This window comes from Beta vulgaris, chromosome 7 (assembly GCF_026745355.1).
Source record: "Beta vulgaris subsp. vulgaris cultivar EL10 chromosome 7, EL10.2, whole genome shotgun sequence".
Classification (NCBI taxonomy): Eukaryota; Viridiplantae; Streptophyta; class Magnoliopsida; order Caryophyllales; family Amaranthaceae; genus Beta; species Beta vulgaris.
This window is the reverse complement of record NC_079208.1, coordinates 18668516-18681215: the sequence shown is the minus strand read 5'-3', so window position 1 is coordinate 18681215 and position 12700 is coordinate 18668516.

The window sequence follows — 12700 nt, the reverse complement described above, 5'->3', positions numbered from 1 at the left end:
TGATTCAAACTGAAACTAAAACTGAACTGAACTGAAACCAAACCAATTTAAACCAAAATTGTTTCAAATTGATTTTTAATTATACCCGAACCAAATTCACATATTACCCCATTCGTGATATTACTCCAATTCACATACAAATTTTATCATGATAAATTTTCAGTAGTACTTGAATTTATGACATATAGTTTAATTTCTTGATAATTTTCAACTATGTCAAGCTCACTACTTTAATACTCCAAACTAAATTTTAATTTTACTCAATTTAATACTCCAAACTATGTCAAGTGATTATAACAAGAGTGTAAAACCCCGATAATTCTCTCTTTTCAGAAATAACTTTATAATATAAAATTTAGAGAATTACCCAGACATTATCGCCCGTGTGATAACGTATCGGCTTATTCAGAATTTTGCAGCGGAAAACAATTTACTAAAAACCAACTTTATTAAAACTTACTAAATAAATGACAAGTGTTTGAAACTTAAACACACCAACTTAATAAACCACAAACTGAAATAAAGATGTTCCTACGAAAACAGAACTTAAACTAAGCTAAGTATATAAATTATATATTATCCACCCATTCCAGATTCCCAATGCGATGCACATCTGCGAACCTGTAATGTCAATGCAATATCGACTCTGCTCACCAGAAGGATCATCACAGGATCAATAGGCAAAGCCATGATCACACACACAAACAAGCACGTAATCAACAAAGCTGAGTACTACATATCAGACATAAATAATCCTAAACATGATACTACAGAAATAACATGCAAGGATAAATAATAATATAAGCATATAATAATTTGCAGACAACTTTTACTGAACTAGACTCTAAACCTTATTTCTTCCTTTAAATGGAATAGTTATTGGACGAGTTGACTTATCTAATAATATGAAATACGGGAGCTACCACGTATTCCATAAATGACCTGTGATATCGAGGAACCTTTGAACTGAAAGAGGGATGGTGATCAATCCATTCCTAGAAAAGCCATGGGCTACCACCATGTACTCCAACCCTTAGTGTCCAACTCTAGACATGCACCAGTCTAAAGCCTATAACTTATTCTCGTTAAACTTTACGTTATTTACATGTTATTACTTGTGTTGACACTTACAGACAAGTAACACATAATTTATAATCAAACATTCATAACAGAACTTCTTTTTATCTTTGGATTAACAAGTGGTCACAACTTACAATCCAAGACTACTTAATTCCTTTTTGTTCTTTACTAACTTACTTGTTGAACCTAGCCAACAATAAACTTTACCTTTATATAGGTATATAACTTGTAACTTACCAAATAAGGTCCACAGCCCTCATAAGATAATAAAATGATACTTAATGAATACATGCATTACATGATTCACTTAACATATACTAATTCTTATATGAATTAACAAATAAACTAACATACATGCTTGCATCAATAATTCCATACAAACATTATAATCTGATAACATAATCACTTCTAGATCACATGCTGCACACAGGCATATAACATGTAAAATAAATTCCAGCAATCACATATATGAACAAATTGGTTCCTAAACATGATACTAATATTTAAATACTCCTTAGAACATGCGTCTAAACCACATAGCACGTAAATAATGTACGTACCTTGTATATACTAGCCTGTAGGCCACTTTTAAATCGTTAAAAGTTTCCTACAACGTAATCTCCGCCTAGAAAATAAAGTAACTAAAATTAATAACTTGAACCAAAAATTACAGCAGCTTTAAAACGATCAAAACCCCTTAAAACACGTTTTAAAGATCGTTTTTAAGTTCCAAACTTAAGTTATTTTTAATTCCTAGTATAGTATCACTATTCTAGCAATTAAAAATCCTTAAAAACTCCATATATACTACTTTTCTGAAATTACAGCACTTTTAGAATTTAATAACTCTTCTGAAAATATATACAACGTATTTAAAATTACGTACTAAACAAATCTCATAGTTTATAATATATTTCTTTAGTTTCTAGCAAATAAAAACCCTAAAAACTCTTATTTCCATGATTAAAACTGAATATAAACTCAACATAATAAATCTGAAATTTATTATATTATAAACTATGATAGCCGAAATTATTTACATAAATAAATCAGTAATTTAATTCGTAAACATGATAAATAATAAAAATAACATAAAAACATAATCTTTTAATGGAATCTTAGGAAGGAAGAAAGAAAACAACCGACAACAATGGTGGAAATAGCGCTGGCCAGCACAGCACGACAGCAACCCGTCGGCAGCAGTTCCGGATTTTCGAGAAGGGTTTGTGACGTTTCTTGTTGAACAAGAAACGTTACTTGAAGAAGAAGAAACGAACTTTGAGAGAGAAATCAAGAATCACGCACGAACAAAGAGGAGAGAGAAAGGTCGAAGGAGTGAGGAGAGAGAATGACGTGAGATTGAGAGAAAAATAATGTGTAGGGTGAAATAATTTGGGTTTTTAGGATATTTATATAAAGGCTTCCTTTATGGGCTTAGGAAAAGAGTTTATAATTAATGAAACTTGATGACTAATAAGATGGACAATTTAAGACTTTAGTCATCAAATGACTCTTTCCCTTTATATCTTTTAGGATTTTCGATTCCATTAAACTTCTTTTTCAATATACTTTTAATATTAAAACTTTATTAAAACATGCTTAATTAAAATATTTCTAATTTTATTAAGCTATGAAAATAATTTCAGTTGACTTTTAAAATAGTCAACCCTTTTTAAAAGTCAAATCGTTTACCAAACTCATTTGGATTTAAATATGACTAATATAAATTCTTAAATATATTTATAAAATTCTTTAAAATTGTGGGGGATTACAGTCTACCCCCCTTAAAAGAAGTTTCGTCCCGAAACTTGACACAAAATCCTCGTACTTTCAAAATTGAACTCATCATTTCGAAAGTTTTTGAGAAGAGGTAGTGCCTCTTGTGCACTTTCCCATTTTTAAAACACTTGTGTTCTTATGAACACTTTTTCTTATGCGGAGATCTACTTCTTTGCACTAACATGTGCAAATTGCCCACATAGGCATACAAATGAATGAAAATTTCATAAAAATAGACAAAAGCGCGAAATTTATCGCATTCTACCCCCTCTTAAAGAAAACGAGTTACGCCCTCGTAACTCACCTCAAGGAATAGATCTGGATACTTTTTCCTCATATCATCTTCGGCTTCCCACGTTGCCTCTTCTGACTCGTGGTTAGACCAAAGAACTTTGACAATGTGAACATCTTTATTGCGTGTACTACGCACTTTCCTGTCGAGAATCTTGACAGGTCTTTCCTCATATGTGAGGCTACTATCTATCTGAACTCTTTCAGGCTCTAACACATGACGCTCATCAGGGATATAGCGCTTAAGTTGGGAGATATGGAATACATCATGCATCTTTTAAACTCCATTGGCAGCGCAATCTATAAGCTACTTTACCAATGCGCCCCAAAATCTCATATGGGCCTACATACTTGGCACTTAGCTTGCCCTTTTTCCCAAATCTCATAACGCCTTTAGTGGGTGATACTTTCAAGAACATTTTATCACCTATAGCAAACTCATCTTCGCGTCGTTTTAAATCTGCACAACTTTTCTGCCTATCTTGCGCAGCTTGAATTCGAGCCTGAATTAGTCGGACATTCTTAACGGTCTCCTCAATGAATTCAGTCCCCAAGACTATATTTTCACTAAAGTCATTCCATCAAATGGGACTTCTACATTTCCGTCCATATAATGCCTCAAACGATGCCATCTTTATACTCGCATGATAACTATTGTTGTAAGAAAACTCAATCAAATCTAATTGGTCCTCCCAACTCCCTTGAAATTCGATCGCACATGCTCTCAACATGTCCTCCATAGTCTGATTAGTCCTCTCAGTCTGACCATCGGTCGCAGGGTGAAAGGTTGTACTCATTTTCAATGTTGTCCCGAGGTTTAATTGGACCTTTTTCCAAAACTTCGATAGGAATCTAGAGTCACGGTTAGAAATAATGTCCTTTGGAACTCCATGAAGTCTCACTACATGCTTGATATAGGTCTTAGCGAGTTGCTTCTTTTTCCATGTCTCCTTAATGGGTATGAACACTGCAGATTTGGTCAGTCTATCCACAATAACCCATATGGTGTCATTTCCACTTCTCGTCTTAGGTAAGGCAGTCACAAAGTCCATAGAAATAGAATCCCACTTCCATCCAGGGACTTCTAACGATTGAACCTTTCCCATAGGTCTCTTATGGTCTATCTTCACCTTCTGACAAGTTAGGCACTTAGACACATATTCAGCTACCTCTCTCTTCATGTTTGGCCTCCAATAGATAACCTTAAGGTCTTTATACAACTTGTCACCCCCAGGGTGCACAGTATATGGAGTATTATGCCCCTCGTCCATAAGACGTCTCTTAAGGTCATTGCACTTCTGTGGTACACACCACCTCCCTTTAAACCTTAGACTCCCATCATCATGAATCTTGAAGTCAGCTTCCTTTCCTTGCTTCATTTTCTCCTTTATCTTGTCTAGGTGCTCATCACCAACTTGACCCTCAATGATCTCATCGAAAACTGACACTCCCAAAGAAAGAGTACTAAGTCTAGCCTCCCTTTCCCCCGGATTTAAAATTTCTAGGCTCAACCTTTGCATATCTCGACACAATTCCTCAGGGACTATCAAAGTACTCAAGCTATGACTTGATTTCCTACTTAGGGCATCAGCCACCACATTTGCTTTCCCCTCATGATACTGGATGTCTAGATCATAATCCTTAATCAACTCCAGCCATCTTCTCTGCCTCATAGTCAAGTCCTTTTGGGTGAAAATATACTTCAAGCTCTTATGGTCTGTAAATATCTTACAAGTTGCTCCATAGAGATAATGTCTCCAAATTTTCAATGCAAACACTATGGCAGCTAACTCTAGATCATGGGTAGGGTAATTAGCCTCATAAGGTTTCAATTGACGCGACGCATACGCTATTACCTTACCATTCTGTTGTAACACACAACCCAAACCATTTTTCGAAGCATCACTATATACCTCATGTAATACTCCGTATTTTTTAGTAACTCATTAGTTATATTTTTTAAAAGGTTTTATATACTAAAAAGGCTTTTATTAATTATTAAGGTTGTAAATAGGCTTTTGTATTAAATTATGAGGTTTTCAAATAAATTCTAGCCCAAATTATATATTGGGCCTAAGTTTACAAGTTATAATCCAAGTAGTTAGAAGATATTTTAAAAAGAAATTCCAAAAAAGGATTTACAAAAGGTTAATAAAAAAAAAGAAGGAAGAAGATCAAAGTTGATTTCGTAGCTCTCGTACAGCCAGGAAGCTAAACTAATTGACCAAAAGTTGGTTATCTTGTTTTCCTTTATCTTTGGTTAATTGTTGGTTTTATCTTTTGAGTAATTAGCATCTAGACTATTTATCTTGTGGAATATTCCTCTATTCTAGCTATATTATCATAAAAGATAGTTTATCCTACATAAAGTAATTATCTTTTCTCAAGAATCTATCTTTTAGTTCCTATTCCTATTCTTATCCTATTTACCCAACTAGTATAAATAGGGGTCTCCACCCACCATATTCTTCACACCAAATTTGAGGAATAAATCTCTTTTCTCAAATTTAAACTCTCTCTCCCTCTTAGCCTACCTTCTCTATTTTCCTCCCTAGTAGTTATTATTTTTAAAGGTGCGTGTATATGTAAATTTTAATATTGTTCTGCACACATAATATTATGTTTTTAGAGTTGCTAGTTTTATTGTCATGTATGCCTTGCGTAAGTTCTAGTGTTACTATTATAAGATAACGATGCTACATGTGTTAGTCTATGTTAATTGGTTTTCTTATTGTACTATTGAGTCTAATAAATGCCAAAGTAAAAGTCTAATAATGCAATACCAATGTTGTCTGACTTTCAAAATTTATTCGTAGTATTATTTTTCTTTGCATCTAAGATTTATAGGTAAATAAGGTTTAGAGTTTGGTAGTCTAAATACCAATGTTATATTTTGGCAGTAAGCAATCTACGGAATTTGAGCTGTACAAATAATTAGTTTGGTTTTCTTATTATATTAAAGATTTATCATTAAGGTCTTTGAGTTATTTGTTATACAATATTGGTAGTTAAGTTGTAATTTGAGATTGTTGTTATTGAAATTGTCATTAAAGTTTTCTAAAGATTAATTCATAGGAAGAAGTTATTAATTTTATGCCTTTATATGGCTAAAGTTTCATACAAGAATTACTATTATTTTTAAGGAGGATTATTTTCGAAAGATTTTTATTAGATATATGATCTTTTATGATCACAATTATAAAGAGGCCACGGCTTGTTATTTATTAACAAGAACGGTAGCTATTATATTATTTACCCATGTACTTTTTGTATAAGTCATGTGGACAAGGTAGTTCCCCTCGTAATAGACTCATTAAGGAATACTAAACTTGGGGGGTGTGCACACTTTAGGAAAGGTACCTAGGCAAGGAAAAGGAGTTTTATTAAAGTTATATATGTTATATTATACAAGTATCCAAGGAATTTATACAAGTTATTTCAAATAGCCAAGGAAGGTTTATATGAATATTTTGGATGTTTAGTAAAGTGTTTAAATTTCCGCATATACATGTACTCAGTATTTTACTGACACGCATTTTGTTTTGTTTGTTTTATGGCTTTGTCCCTGTGATGATCCTTTTGGTGAGCAGATTTTTCAGGTTGATTGATGCATACTACATATGGGGAGCTAGTGAGGAGTACTACACAACTTAGTTTAGTAGTCATTATGTTTATATTTCCCTTTGTCTTAGTTGAAACAATAAATTTTTATTTATCAATAAAGAGAAGTTATTTTTATTAATTCCGCTGCATTGTTAATTTAGTAGTTAGTAGTTTTAGCCTTAACGTTATCACGTGGCGGTAATACTCTCAAGTTTCTCAAGTGTTTATATTAAAATATATTCTTTATAAAGAGAGAAATTTGGGGGTGTTACACCTCAAATCCCTCATTTCCATCAGGCAGGGTTAAAACAGGTGCAGAGGTTAAACGATCCTTCAAAATCTGGAAAGCTTCCTCACACTTTTCATTCCACTCGAACTTAGACTCCTTTTTCATCAAATTGGTCATAGGTCTTGCTATCTTCGAGAAATCTCTCACGAATCTTCTATAATAGCCAGCTAGACCCAAGAAACTCCTAATGTCTGACACACTCTTTGGAGTTGGCCACTCACTTACAACTTGAATCTTAGCAGGATCTACTGAGACTCCTTCTTTAGACACAAAGTGACCCAAAAATGTATGCTACTTTCTCCAGACGGAACTCACACTTAGAGAACTTGGCATACAGTTGGTTCTTCCTCAAAGTCTCCAAAATAACCCTCAAGTGCTCATCATGCTCAGTTTCATTCCTCGAATATATCAAAATGTCATCAATGAAAACCACTACGAACTTATCCAGAAACTCATGAAAGATCCTATTCATCAAGTCCATAAATATAGCAGGAGCATTAGTTAACCCAAATGGCATTACAGTGAACTCATAGTGACCATAACGCGTTCTAAAGGCAATCTTAGGTACATCCTTATCAGTTACCCTCAATTGATGATATCCAGAACGTAAGTCAATCTTCGAGAACACACTCGCTCCATTCAATTGGTCGAATAGGTCATCTATTCTAGGCAAAGGGTATTTGTTCTTGATGGTAATATTGTTCAACTCCCTATCGTCGATACATAGCCTCATGCTTCCATCCTTTTTCTTCACAAATAACACAGGAGCTCCCCACGGTGATGCACTTGGCCTAATATAACCTTTGTCCAACAGCTCTTGCAATTGCGTCTTTAACTCACTCATCTCAGGAGGTGTCATTCTATAGGGTGCCTTAGATATAGGTGCAGTTCCAAGAACTAAGTCTATGGTAAACTCAACAACTTTAGCAGGCGGCATACCTGAAATTTCGCTCGGAAATACATCCATAAACTCGTTCACTATTGGGAAATCCTCAAGTTTTAACTCAGCTTCCTTACTCACATCCTACACGCTACAGAAGAATAGCTCACACCCCTTTCTCATCAACTTCTGCACTTGCATAGTAGAGATAACTCCAAACTTCTAGGGTTTCCCAAAACGTCTATAGGAGGTCAATTTTCCCGAAGGATTTCTCAACACCACCTTTTGAATCTCACAATCAATGTTAGCCTTGTAAAGACTCAACTTCCCAAGAATCACATCTAGGTCTCCCAAGTTAAACTCAATTAAGTCAGATGGAAAGACACTCCCTCCTATCTTCAAAGGCAGGTTTTTGAACAACTTAGTACGCTTTAATATGACTTCCCCAGTAGGAATACTAATATACAAGTCAATCGATTTGAATTCTACTAACCCTAGACTCTTTAGGATAGAAGACGATATAAAAGAATAAGTCGCCCCCGAATCAAATAACGTTTTAACAAAAACTGAATTAATAGAAAAATTACCAGTGACCAACTGACCTGACCACATCAGCAGACCTCTCAGCTTCGTTACGACTCATCACAAACATTTTTCCTGCAGGCTTGTTCTGGTTAGGATTTTCATTTGCAGGCTTACTATAGTTTCCTCGGTTATTCTGCTGACCCCCAGGCTTAGGACCCTGGTTTCCGGACTGATTGGACCCTGATCTAACCTGGTTACCATTTCCTTGACTCTTCAGACCTTTACCATGCTTGGAGAAGCACTAATACTCCCTATGGCCCTTCTTCTGACAATAGTTACAGGTTACTGACTCCCCCTTACAGTCTTTCCCAGGATGGTTTTTGTCACAAAACTTGCAGTGATGCATTCTCTCAGGTTTTCCTTTGCAACTATCCTGGTTATTTCTCCCTTGGAAATTCCCATTACCATTTCGGTTTTTCTTGAAATTCCCCTGGTTTCCCCCAGCATTAACATCCTTCCTCTTCTCACCAACTATCCCATTATTCTTATCTCTCCTTGATTGCAACCTAGATATGCGAAGCTCTCCCATACACCACATCTAAGGATGTAAAGGTCTCACCTCCTAGTCCCAATTGAATTTCATCAGTTAATCCTTACTCAAACCTCTGAGCCTTAAGCTCCTCAGTGGCTACAACTTCAGGTGCAAACCTAGACAGGGCTATGAATTTGCTATAGTACTCAGAAATAGTCATACTACCCATTCTAAGGTTGATGAACTCTTGAGCTTTTTGTTTTCTCATGAAGGCAGGGTAAAACTTTCCCCTCAAAACAACCACAAAGGCTTCCCAATTGAATCCCTCAACAACACTCAATCTAGCACCATTTTCTCTCCACCATAGGTCAGCCTCATCCTTCAGATATAACACAGCCTGACTTACTCTCATTTTAGCAAGGCAGTTCACTACCTCAAACAGCTTTTCAAATTCCCTAATCCAATTCTCTAAGAAGGTAGGGTCAGATTGTCCCTTAAAGTAGGGTGGTTTCACTTTGGCCAGTCTTTCGAACATTTCACCAGCAGTCTCAGGGCGCTCAACCTTTTCCTGAGTCAGTTTCTCCACCAAGAGGCGAATAGCAGCAGCTAAATCAGTGTTGTTAGCCATTCTACTCTGGGACCTGAAAGTAATATAACTCTACTTAGGTTCCAGTATAACTTACATAGTCATCTAATAAGGCAACATTTGATTTGATCATTAAAGATCGCCTCAACAAACAATTCCACTAAGTTCCAACATGAAGTGTTTCTCTAATAATCACATAATTCATGTAAAATATATTCATATCAACATGAAGGTAGATACAAGCAAGTAATAGTATGATCACATAATGAAAATAAATAAATAAATAAAATATTCCCATCACATGCCCCAAAATAAATTCTTACTCCTCAAATAAACTAAATAATATCTTTATTCTTCCATAAAAGGGAAAAAATATAAAAAATAAAAATAACATAATAGTATTTTTCCTAAAACAATAACTCTATAAAACACCTCTGTCCTTGTTGGCACACATCCAACATTATTCCTGTAATTAATATCCTATGTATATCTGTATATAAAAAAAATATATAAGTGTATATGTATAACCTATGGCACTACATTGCTATCTTTATCCTAAGCTTCCTTATACTGATCAGGCATGAATGTAGCATCCTCAAAATCCTCTTCTTCTCCATCCTCATCATAATCAATGAACTTCCTTTGTATCTTTGATCTTCTAATGGGTATGGTATCCTCATCCTCTTCAGGTTCAGTCTCCGATTCATACCTGAAGTAAGCATGATAGATATCTTCCCTAGTGGTGCCTCGAGCATGGTCCATTTCTAATATCATCTCATCATCACTAGGCAAACCTCTTCTTAAGATGCATTGCATCGTCCAGTGAAGATCCGTATACTCTCTATGGTCGTTAGGTGCATGAAACTCGTCGACTTCATCGTCGCTCAGAATGATGGGGTTAAAATAGCTTCCTAGATTAGCAGACATGATTGAAGATCTACAACACAATAAACCATATTGGTTTAGCACTCTCTCTAACGTGTTCCCACAAAAGAATAGGGGTAAACAAAAACAAAGGCCTGAACATATAACACTTTGCAGGCAAGAAAATGTAAACAGTTAGCAGGGAAGAAAAAATAATATTCATGCATCATAGCAGGAAATAGTATAATAATATAATGCATCATCACAGGAAGGAATGAATAATAATGCACTATTTGCAGGGAAGAAAAATAATAATGATGCTGAACTAACTTTCTAATGCAAGCATATAATGTTGCTATCTTATATGCCCTTTCTATACTACCCATTCTCACAATGCAATAATATAACTTTAAAGGAATGAAACATAATGCAGACACTTTTATAAAATATTACTTAAGTGCCTGAAATTTTTTTTGAAAATGAATAAAAATAAAAAAAATTTTGAACCTCTGAATTTTCGAAAAAATAAAAAAAACTTTTTTTTTGGACTTAATATTCGAGAAAAAAAAATTTCGAACCAATGTATTTTCCAAAAAAAAATTTCGAACCTTCAAGATTTTCAAAAAAAAAATTTCGGTATATAAAAAAAAAATTCTGGTTCTAAAAAAAATATACTCTATGTCTAAGTTTTCGAAATGAATACGTAGGAGCAATTCTAAGGTTTCCTTCAAATAACTAATAAGCTAGCTAGCTAGCTAGTTAGGCGCCTATAAATCTTAAAATAACCTAAAGCTCTGATACCACTTTGTAACACCCCGATAATTCTCTCTTTTCAGAAATAGCTTTATAATATAAAACTTAGAGAATTATCCAGGCATTATCGCCCGTGTGATAACCTATCGGCTTATTCAGAATTTTGCAGCGGAAAACAATTTACTAAAAACCAACTTTATTAAAACTTACTAAATAAATGACAAGTGTTTGAAACTTAAACACACCAACTTAATAAACCACAAACTGAAATAAAGATGTTCCTACGAAAACAGAACTTAAACTAAGCTAAGTATATAAATATTAGTCCCTCCATTCCAGATTCCCAATGCGATGCACATCTGCGAACCTGTAATGTCAATGCAATATCGACTCTGCTCACCAGAAGGATCATCACAGGATCAATAGGCAAAGCCATGATCACACACACAAACAAGCACGTAATCAGCAAAGCTGAATACTACATATCAGACATAAATAATCCTAAACATGATACTACAGAAATAACATGCAAGGATAAATAATAATATAAGCATATAATAATTTGCAGACAGCTTTTATTGAACTAGACTGTAAACCTTATTTCTTCCTTTAAATGGAATAGTTATTGGACGAGTTGACTTATCTAATAATATGAAATACGAGAGCTACCACGTATTCCAGAAATGACCTGCGATATCGAGGAACCTTTGAACTGAAAGAGGGATGGTGATCAATGCATTCCTAGAAAAGCCATGGGCTACCACCATGTACTCCAACCCTTAGTGTCCAACTCTAGACGTGCACCAGTCTAAAGCCTATAACTTATTCTCGTTAAACTTTACGTTATTTACATGTTATTACTTGTGTTGACACTTACAGACAAGTAACACATAATTTATAATCAAACATTCATAACTGAACTTCTTTTTATCTTTGGATTAACAAGTGGTCACAACTTACAATCCAAGACTACTTAATTCCTTTTTGTTCTTTACTAACTTACTTGTTGAACCTAGCCAACAATAAACTTTACCTTTGTATAGGTATAACTTGTAACTTACCAAATAAGGTCCACGACCCTTATGAGATAATAAAATGATACTTAATGAATACATGCATTACATGATTCACTTAACATACACTAATTCTTATATGAATTAACAAATAAACTAACTTAACATGCTTGCATCGATAATTCCATACAAACATTATAATCTGATAATATAATCACTTCTAGATCACATGCTGCACACAGGCATATGACATGTAAAATAAATTCCAGTAATCACATATATGAAAAAATAGGTTCCTAAACATGATACTAATATTTAAATACTCCTTAGAACATGCTTCTAAACCACATAGCACGTAAATAATGTATGTACCTTATATATACTAGCCTGTAGGCCACTTTTAAATCGTTAAAAGTCTCCTACAACGTAATCTTCGCCTAGAAAATAAAGTAACTAAAATTAATAACTTGAACCAAAAATTACAGCAGCTTTAAAACGATCAAAA